At 38.7% G+C, this 9,735-nt stretch overlaps 1 long non-coding RNA gene across 1 annotated transcript; it reads left to right on the forward strand.

Annotated features, from left to right (window-relative positions):
• The first annotated feature begins 693 nt into the window (after positions 1-693).
• On the forward strand, positions 694-5,252 carry LOC145652822 (uncharacterized). The gene is made up of 3 exons (XR_014119093.1): positions 694-792; positions 1,129-1,210; positions 3,466-5,252. It is a non-coding gene; the product is annotated as an uncharacterized LOC145652822 (long non-coding RNA).
• The last annotated feature ends 4,483 nt before the right edge of the window (positions 5,253-9,735 follow it).

Consider the following 9,735-nt stretch of genomic DNA (forward strand, 5'->3'; position numbering starts at 1 on the left):
ATCATAACCTTGACCTTAGATGTTACCTACTAGTAAACAGATCTGCCTGATTAACGTCTTTTAGCTCGTCTTCTTCTCAGATACATGTCTGGGCACAAACTAAACGTTCACATACTGTCTTAAACCACTACATCACTGGGCATGTGAACTGGACATGGCGATCAGCAGAGGAGAGACCCAAGATACCATTTGAAAATGGTTTATTCAAACACTCAAAATGGTTTGAACTGTCATATCAGGGGAGTGTATGCTAGAAACGAAACTTAATGACAATAAATAGTCATTTTATATAGAGTTTGTGAGCACAGAATAGGTATTACACACAAACTAATAACCTGTCTCTCTCTCTCTCTCTCTCTCTCTCTCTGTGTGTGTGTGTGTGTGTGTGTGTGTGTGTGTGTGTGTGTGTGTGTGTGTGTGTGTGTGTGTGTGTGTGTGTGTGTGTGTGTGTGTGTGAGTGTGTGTGTGAAAACCTAAGTAAACGTCTGCTCAGAACAGCTGTGCTGTATAAGCTCCATGACAAACAAAATTCTCCCACAGTCAAAATCTACTGGTAATTTACTGTCACTGTTCTACGCTATTCTGTGTTATTTAAATACAGTTCTATACTGTAGCTCTGATTTCTCTCTCCCGCAGAAGGTTGGATAAAGTGTTGTGACTGGTCACAGCAGTCCGGCCCCTAAAAAACAATTATCCTTGACAAAACCGGTTCAGTCCGGTTTAACGCGAAAGTGAAATTTTTGTGCTCCATTTTAAGAAGCGCAATGCAAATATCTTTAGAAAAGAAAGCCGGTGAGTATCTGAATCTGAGCTGTCAATCATGAATTATATGAACTTGTACTACTCAAAGAACAAGTTCTTAAATTTAATATTAACAGAATTGAATATTAACAAGGTTAATGTCTGAAAACGTAAAGCTTTTAGCCGCTATTCTGTTGCAGTAGGTGTCTTCGTTTACGCGAAATACAGCAATAGAACTGAGGTCGTCTGATTCAGAATAACCAAACTAAAGTCGTTCTAGGCTCATCTGAGAAATTGGTCCGAATCAATATGTTTACATGAACTGTATAAAAAGTACTAATAAACGCACTATATACTTAATATATTTATATTTTGTCCTCTACGCAGAAACAAACTGCGCAAATAGAACAGGCGTCGTACTGCAGGAAGTGTCACAAATGTCTCGGACTGTGAGCCAGTAGATCTAACAGTAAGTGTTTAGGTGTCCAACTAGATGTAGACTATTTGTTTTATCAGGCTAAGACCGTGCTGTTTACACGATCATGTCGTAATTAGACTGACAGTGTGAGGTTAGTATTGTACCAATAGTGTGCATGTCAGTGTAACTAAAGAAGTAATATTTATAATATTTATTAGTAATATTATTAAGTGATATTTCGACACTGTTTCTTTGTATGACAGTGATTGAGTTAGTCTGTGACCCACTATGCACTTACAGAACACATTTTTCCTGCCTCTGTCTTCTTTTCCACTTTGGACTGATACTGTTCACTACACCCACGTTTTTGAGTTTGTTTTAGTGCTGTAACATTACGGTTTAAACTTTATGCATTATTTGCTCATTTTAATAAACCATATTTTGTACTTATAAAGTTAGTAAAGGTGCCTGTCTACACCAAAGCTCTTAAAAACATGAATGACTGTTTCTCTTTTGAGAACATTAAGCGAGAAAATACTGTAATGTTTCGCTTATAGGCGCATTCCGAGCTAAAGCGTGAATGTCTTGGTCGTGCTTCGTTAAAGCGCGTGAATGTCTTGGTCGTGCTTCGTTAAAGCGCGTGAATGTCTTGGTCGTGATTGATTAAAGCGCGTGAATGTCTTGATCGTGATTGATTAAAGCGCCTGAATGTTTTGGTCGTGATTGATTAAAGCGCGTGAATGTCTTGATCGTGATTGATTAAAGCGCCTGAATGTTTTGGTCGTGATTGATTAAAGCGCGTGAATGTCTTGGTCGTGACTCGTTAAACGGAGATCTTGGCTGCAGTCCGGACTGTGAACTAGTAGATCTGACAGAACGTGTTTACACGTCCAACTCGGCTACGTGTTTTGAACTGGCTAAGACAGTGATTTTATACGATCGTGTGTTAGTTCAACTAACAGTGTCAGACTAGTATTGTACCAACGTTCAGTTGAATAATAACTGAGGCAGAGTCAGTACAAGTATTGAACCATTTTACATGTTTGGTTTACTCCTTTGTCGGTAAGTTATTGAATGGATGAAAGATTGTTGTGTAATATTTTTTGGCATTGTCTTTTGTTTCAGCATAAAGCTGAACGTCACAAGAAAGCCCACCAAAAACAGAACAGAGTATGTACAGTTACACTGTGTACTTCCTTATTCAAGTATTTAGGGTACGTAGGAAGAGTCTGAATGAGTACTGCACAAACTAACTAGTGGTCTCTGTTGACGTCGGTGAAGCTATCCGCGCGTTAGCGCTTCATGGTCAAGTCGCCGAGATTCAAATTGAATGCGCCTATATGCACGATATTGCGGCATTTGGTTGCTCACTTCAAACTAACGCTCTCTAAGCATAGAGAAATGCAGACTAACTGTTTTTTGAAGAGCTTTGGATTAGACATGTACTTTTACTACAAAAATACAAAATGAAGTGTATTTGATTAAAAGCAAAACATTCACAAAGTTTGAACCATGAGCTCAGAATACTGATGTTATATATATAAAATGTGTATAGTGTATGAAGATGTGCTGCTGCATGAAAGTACACATTGCTGGTATGTATACTTTGAATGGATATTGCATCAACACTATTAAAAATATGTTAAAGTAGCTTAATAAGCACTGCTCAAAATGATTTTCCTATAGAGTGCTTCTCAGAGGTTTATCATACAGCTTGACTGCCAGCTAAAACAGCACTTAGCACTAGTGCAATATTGTACATATCTCCAGTGCTGAAAAATCAGACTGAAAAAAAAAAAAAAAAGATTGAAGGCACTTGCTTATCAGATCAAATTTGAAAAAACTCTACTGTGCCAGTTTTTTTTTAAAATATATTTATATTGAAGTCCTACTTTTAATGGGGTTTAAATGCTCACTCATACAGAGAACATATGATTACTATATCTATGAATTTTCCCATAATGCCAAATCAGTTCCACTACCACCAAAGAGTGACAGCCTTTGACTTTCACAGCTGCAAGATTTGGCAATTTCTAGTGTACTATTTTTTTTTTCCCTTTTTCAAAAACCAGTATTAAAATATTAATGTGGTTAATGGGGCTTAGAGACAGTTATCTATAACTTACTTCTTTTCTAATTGTATTACTTATTTTAAGTAATGTGGTCATTTACATAATGTTCTATAGGTCTATGCAGTCTTTAAAATCAGCTTTGGGTAATTATGTTTGGTGTCATTTGTGACTTTGTAAAACATAACTCATTACATATCTGATAAAGTTTTTCTTTCCCTGATTATCAACCAGCAGAAGAGAACTGGTGTTTGCTGAATCAGAAGAGACCAAGAGTCAGATGTGTAACTTTGTGCTTTAAGTCAAAGTAAATGTAATGTGTGTTGTATTTGTCCAGTAGAAAGAAGAACACAAGTATATGTATGTTGGAGAGGAAACAGTTTTGAAGAAAGATAACAAACGTACACCCATTTTTACACACACTCAAGATAACTGAAACAGAAATATCACAGAAAAACATCTCTGCATACATTTAAAATTGCATTTATTTAAAGATTTTTTTTTTTTCTCAGGAAGTAATAAGTGTCAGGAATGCTGGATGTAAGACAATCTCAGGTTGGAGAGCAAATGTGCAAACATGGCCCTGAATGTTTCTGTTGCTTACAAAGGCTGTAGGCAACTGACCGTGGTCATCTACAGAGCAGGTGAAGTCCATTCATTTCACATGCACTGGTGCAGGTGCTGAGACACAACAGACAAATAAAACAAATCTGACTCAATACTCTAGTATTCGATGGTGAAATAAATGTCAAAAGAAGTCATTTTTTTTAAACCATTGATGCGAGGTCCCCTATGCTCACCTGTCTGTTGTCCCAACTGGTCAAGCCCACAGTTCCTTCTCCCTGTTAACAACAGAGAGAAATAAATCTTCACGACAGATGTTTCTTTGGCTCCAGGGGAAGTAGAGGCAGCCTGGCCATCCTGGCACTTGTCCTGCCTCTTGTTTTTATCCTCAGTCTTGCATGGCCGGGGCACACGGTTGCGACGTGGCACCAGGGAGGGGGCAGGCGGAGCTGGGCGCGCAGCTCTGCTCTCTACCTTATGTAAGGTCGCCCTCCTGATGAGCAGCGGTTTGTGGCAGCTCAGGTCATACTGGTGCTGGGAAGCTTCGACCTTGGAGGCACACTGACGGGCTGACGTTAGCCTCTCCAGGTCCTGGTAGAGGACCTCACCCACTTCTGGCCTGGTGTAAAATGTGGAGTTCACCTCACTGTGCTTGTCCTGCACCTTTCCTGGGACTTCCCTGACATGTTTGTGGGGGACATGCAGGGTCACAGCAGGCTTTGGGCTTTTCTGTTTGAGAGCAGCCAGCTTTGGGTGGAGGGCGGGTAGCCTTGAGATGGATGGAGCTGGTGGAGTGTGATCAGCCTTCACACTCACAGCACTGCTCTTGGTGTGTGGCTCTACAACCAGAGAAGGGAACCGAGATTTGCTGCATCGCTGACCTTCATCCAGGAGTCTGCCTATTGACTTTCCACCATTATTTCCATCGGTGGCCTTCAGCAGTGCCACTAATGTTGTGCCCGTGCCAGATTTTCTCAGGTTTTGAGAGACTTGAGGTTTATATGGCTTCCTCTGGGGGACTCCAGAAATTTCTGGGAAATAGTGGCTGCTTCCTCCTCTTTGCGAATTAACAAAATGAAAAGGAGAAATATTTGGGTTGGCCATTGCCTCTGTAGGGCTTTTTTGTGGAGCTGGGATGGTCTTCACATCAGGGAAGAAGTTCTTCTTTGTACTTCCTGTTCCCCTCATGATGATCTCACTGGGGAAAACCAGAAAATATATTAAATCTTTTAATACTTTACAGATAAATATTAAATTATACCTCTATAAACTGTGTGTGTTTCGTTCGATGTCGGTCATCGTACATGTGTACACGTTCGTGTTAGTGTTATTGTTCATTGTTTACTGGTTGTACTCGTTGTGTGTGTTTCTGCCTGTCCCTATATTCAATGGTTTGTTACATATGAGTGCAGTTACCGTTGATTACTAATCTTTCGTGTCTAATAAATGTTTGTCTGGGACGAGAGAGGTCTGTGAGTTCTGCTCCTTGCCCTGCAGGACTTGGGCCATGACACTTTTCTTAATCTATTCAATATTCTCTTAAAATGATCAGCACACAAGTAACAATTTTAATTTGTTCACGGACATATGCGTAAATTATGATGGGGATGCTACATGTCACTACGGTTGAAAATGAGATTGTAACATTCCTAAATGGCTATTTTTATCCACACCACTTTTTGAAAGTAAAAATGTTAATGTTTCATCTACAAGCAATCTTTCCTTCATTTATTAGTTAATTTAAGTAACACGCATGTTTTAGTCACCGTGTTTCTAATGACAGAATCTGAAAACTTTCATGATTATAATCTTAAAACGCCTATAATTTCACACGTCAAAACGCAGCACAACTGATATTTCGTGAAACGAAAATTAATTTTAATCAAAATACAAAAGTTGTATTACAAATATATCTTAAACTACATTGCTGATACTTTTTGATGCCGACAAGTATACAAACGCCATAAATGTGGATGTTCTTCCTTTTAGACCAAGCGCTGATTTAAGTGAACGCACGTGCCATCGATGATAAAAGGGTTGCGAATTTAAGGGAAATCAGAAACGAATCCAAAACCCAGCACTTTTCAAGAGAAATAATACGCTTTGTATATAAACACACGACGTCTCAATCTAAATAACACATGGAAATTATTTCCTTTGTGCATTCTTTTCATATAGACGTTTCCCAGTTTGCCTTAAAGAGGATAGTTAGGCCTACCTTTGATATCGGAGAAATCTATAACTGACAATAATCCAATTTATCCACAGGAAAATGTGAAATAACAATTGTTGAATATCCTTGTAGTTCGTAGTTTGATTTGTCCAGTGTGCGCACTCTGTCAAAATGGTAACCATGACGCCAGTTAAGCCTTTTTCTGTGACGTCACAAACACCAGGTGTGACGACATAAACACGGCTGTCTCGTTTTAGCATTACTAAAATGTACTTCTGGACTGTGTATTACTGGACCTTTTGATTGATAGTTAGTGTAAGTTAAAATATCTTATTTCCTCTCAAGCACAGACGTTGCTTCGGCAAAAAGCTCCGGTGTTCTGTCCATTAATATATTAGGCCTATCCAGCTATGCAACTGTTCATCTTATTTGTTTTTGATGCATTTTTTCAATGTATAAACCATTCACATATACATGGTAAATGTGTATAAAATTTCTTGTATTTGTAATATTAATTGAATGTTTTGCCCCCTCAGTCCCTTAACAATATCACATCATTCGAGCTCTGTTCACTTTTTTGTGGTGCATTATAAGAACCCACATGTAAATCTCCTCATGCTGACAAACCTGCAAGTAACATATTTTCTTCCTCATCTCCCTGATTCTTTTTGTTTAATCTTGCTAGCTATTATTATTATTATTATTATTATTATTATTATTATTATTACTATTATTAACATTTATATAGCACCTTTCTCAGACTCAAGGACACTTTACAGGCAGGTATCAGCTGTTATAGTCACTCACATGCCGATGATTAGTTAACATGCTACCGTAAACTTCAACCTAGATTTTGGTGTTTTTCTCCTCCTGTAATGGTACACTGGAAATGATTAGATTTCTTTGGCTAAAGCAATGTCTTCATTAAGTCCCATTTCATGTGAACTTATTTCTTTCTATTTTTTAATTAAATCTGGCAGACAACCTTAATAATCATGGCTTTTACACTTTGACCAGGTGGCTAAATTCACTAGGTTAGCTAGCTACCCTGAATCATCAAGAATTGATTCAGCAAACAATCAGGATAGATTTTCATTTCGTTTTGATTCAAACATGTCAGGACAAAATAGCTAAGTAAAGGAAATAGCTAGGTTAGGTAGTTAACCACTCAAAGTAGCTTACTTTAGGTAGATATTGGTCAAAATGCACTCTTAACTAGTTACACTAGCTAGCAGCTGTGATTATGCTGTGATAAACAAATATTGACAATCATAGATTTTAGATTCCTCAAAACAACTATTCTATATTTTGATGACATCTTTGCATGTTCTGGGTCTTTATTTTTACATGTGCAGAGCACTAGTGCAGTGAGGAACAAAGTGCATCAAAAATTCTGGTTGTGCACAAGTAACCGGCTAAGGTTTTAGGATTTGACTTTTAAGACAAACCGAAATTTTGATGCAGACAAGAGAGGCATGTCTTGTTTTTGAGAGGCAAATTCTTGCTCTTTTAGAAAGATTCTTGTATATTATTGGTATTACAGCTTTTTTGATGTACAGCAATAACAAAGACCTATTAATGAATAACCAGCTAGAATTTGCTTTAAAATGTAATTTGCTTTGAATAAGAGCACCTGCCAAATGCTGTAAAGCTTAAGATCTGTTCTTGGAATGTATCCTGGACACTGATGTAAACTATCAAAAAATGTATCGGGATATTCTGCTTTGTTCAGTATTGAAGTGTCTGCAAATTGTTTTTAACTTATTAGTTGCCAAAAAAAATAAATAAACAAAAATAAAAAATGGAAAGACACACTGCAGCATGTAGGAGCATCTTTAATGGGTATGTTAGTATTTATTCCAGCTCTGAACCCACATATTTAACCAAGCATGGAAAACTGCATAAAGGAAAGCAAGGCAGAACAGACTGAAAACTGTCAAAATATGCCAACGTTCAGGCAAGCTTTCGAAAGAGAAAATGTCACATACAGTGTTACGGTGAGCCAGTGCATAATGCAAGAAAGAGTGAGATAACTGGGATTAACAAATGTCTACAAAAATGAATGTAAAACTTCACATTTGAAGCTTTGAAAAGCTAATATGATTAAAGACATCTCCATATAGCATGATTTTAACAAAATGAAATATAAAGGATAGAAAAACAACAGGAACACACGTGTGAAGTGCCGACACCTTGCGTGTTACGTGAAATGGAACTAACAAGTAAAACCAAAACGATCGTGACAAATAGGATAAAGAAACACTTAGTTTTAATAAACAAACAAATACTCAACAAAATCAAAGACAGACAGCAATACCGGGTAAGCATTTACGGGAAAGGCAGCGTAGACGGCAAACACAGAGGGAGAGCACAAATGAGATGTAAACAAACAAAACAGGAGCAAGGAGCTAGGTGTAACACAGGTTCTTATCACAAACACAATGAAAGACAAACACACTCTAACCAAAACAAAGCGAAACAAAGACCGACGAGAACTAACCAACAACCAAGAGAGACATATTATCAAACACATATCAACGAAGGCACAAGGAGAAACAAAAGCTAACCATAAGCGAGGAGAAACAATAACTGTCAAACAAGATACATAGGAACGGTTTTATTTTTTATAAGACTATAATCAGGGATAAATTAGAAACAGTTGGGAGACAAAGGGGAGGAGACAGGGAACCATAGAGAATGACAAAACCCCGGAAGTTACTAGGTTGCCTGGGAAATGGGGAATGCTCTGGTCTGTAGACGTGACAGGCACACAGCATCATGGGAGTCACCTTGCTCCCCTCCACTCTCCTGACTGGATCCCACATCAAAGATTATAGCAGATGTCACATATATAAATATACACTGTCATGGCACGGCCCCCTCCTCCTAGACTCCTCGCTGTTTGTTTGACGTCACGTGTGTGTGTCTTCATTGCCACACCCCACCCATGTGTCATACCTGTCTCTGGTTATCTCCCTTGTTAATGTGTATATTTAAGGTCCTGGTTAGTTGTTGGTCTTTGTCGGTGTTTGACCCTATATGCACTGTGTCAACGTGCACAAATTGCTTATTGTTTGTTGTGTTTTTGTCTCATCACTGAGTAGTACTTTGTGTTTTGGTTTCATTTTTGTCATGTTCATTAAACATCTGTGTTTATACAATGACTCACCTTTGCATCCTGCCTCTGGAAAAAGGCAAAGAAGTGATGTAACCGTCCCAGTCCAGCCCATGTGAAGGAACTCTTCATAGTAGTGGGCATGCTCCATGCCAGTGCAGAGGGTGAGAGCGCCACTGGGATATTTAGGGAGGGCCTGGAGATCCATGGTCAGACTCTGTGGAATCGTGCTTGCCCTTCCTGGAATTCAGAATGGTAAATCTGCAGGGTTTTACGTAACCGGAATATCGGGACAGTTATGAGGATTATGGCATGGATGAGGACTATGACAACAGTAGTCTCCGGTCAGACGTGGATTCCGATCGCTTTATGTACCCTTCAATGAAGGTGAAGGAGTCCCTCCACGAGGATCCCACTTTTGGGGTTGGAAATGGAATCAGGAAACTCCAATGACGATGAGCCCCTGGAGTCTAAGCCTTCACCCAGAGCACTCTTCATCAGCAGTCTCATTCAGAAATACCTCACATTATTTTCAGACGTTCCCACTCGTACGACTGTCCTTCAGCATGACATTGATGTTGATTCTCATTCACCCATTAGACAACACCCATATCATACCAATCCCCAGAAATGTACATTGCTAAATCAAGAAACC

This window comes from Electrophorus electricus, chromosome 21 (assembly GCF_041902795.1).
Source record: "Electrophorus electricus isolate QZ-2024a chromosome 21, ASM4190279v1, whole genome shotgun sequence".
Lineage (NCBI taxonomy): Eukaryota > Metazoa > Chordata > Actinopteri > Gymnotiformes > Gymnotidae > Electrophorus > Electrophorus electricus.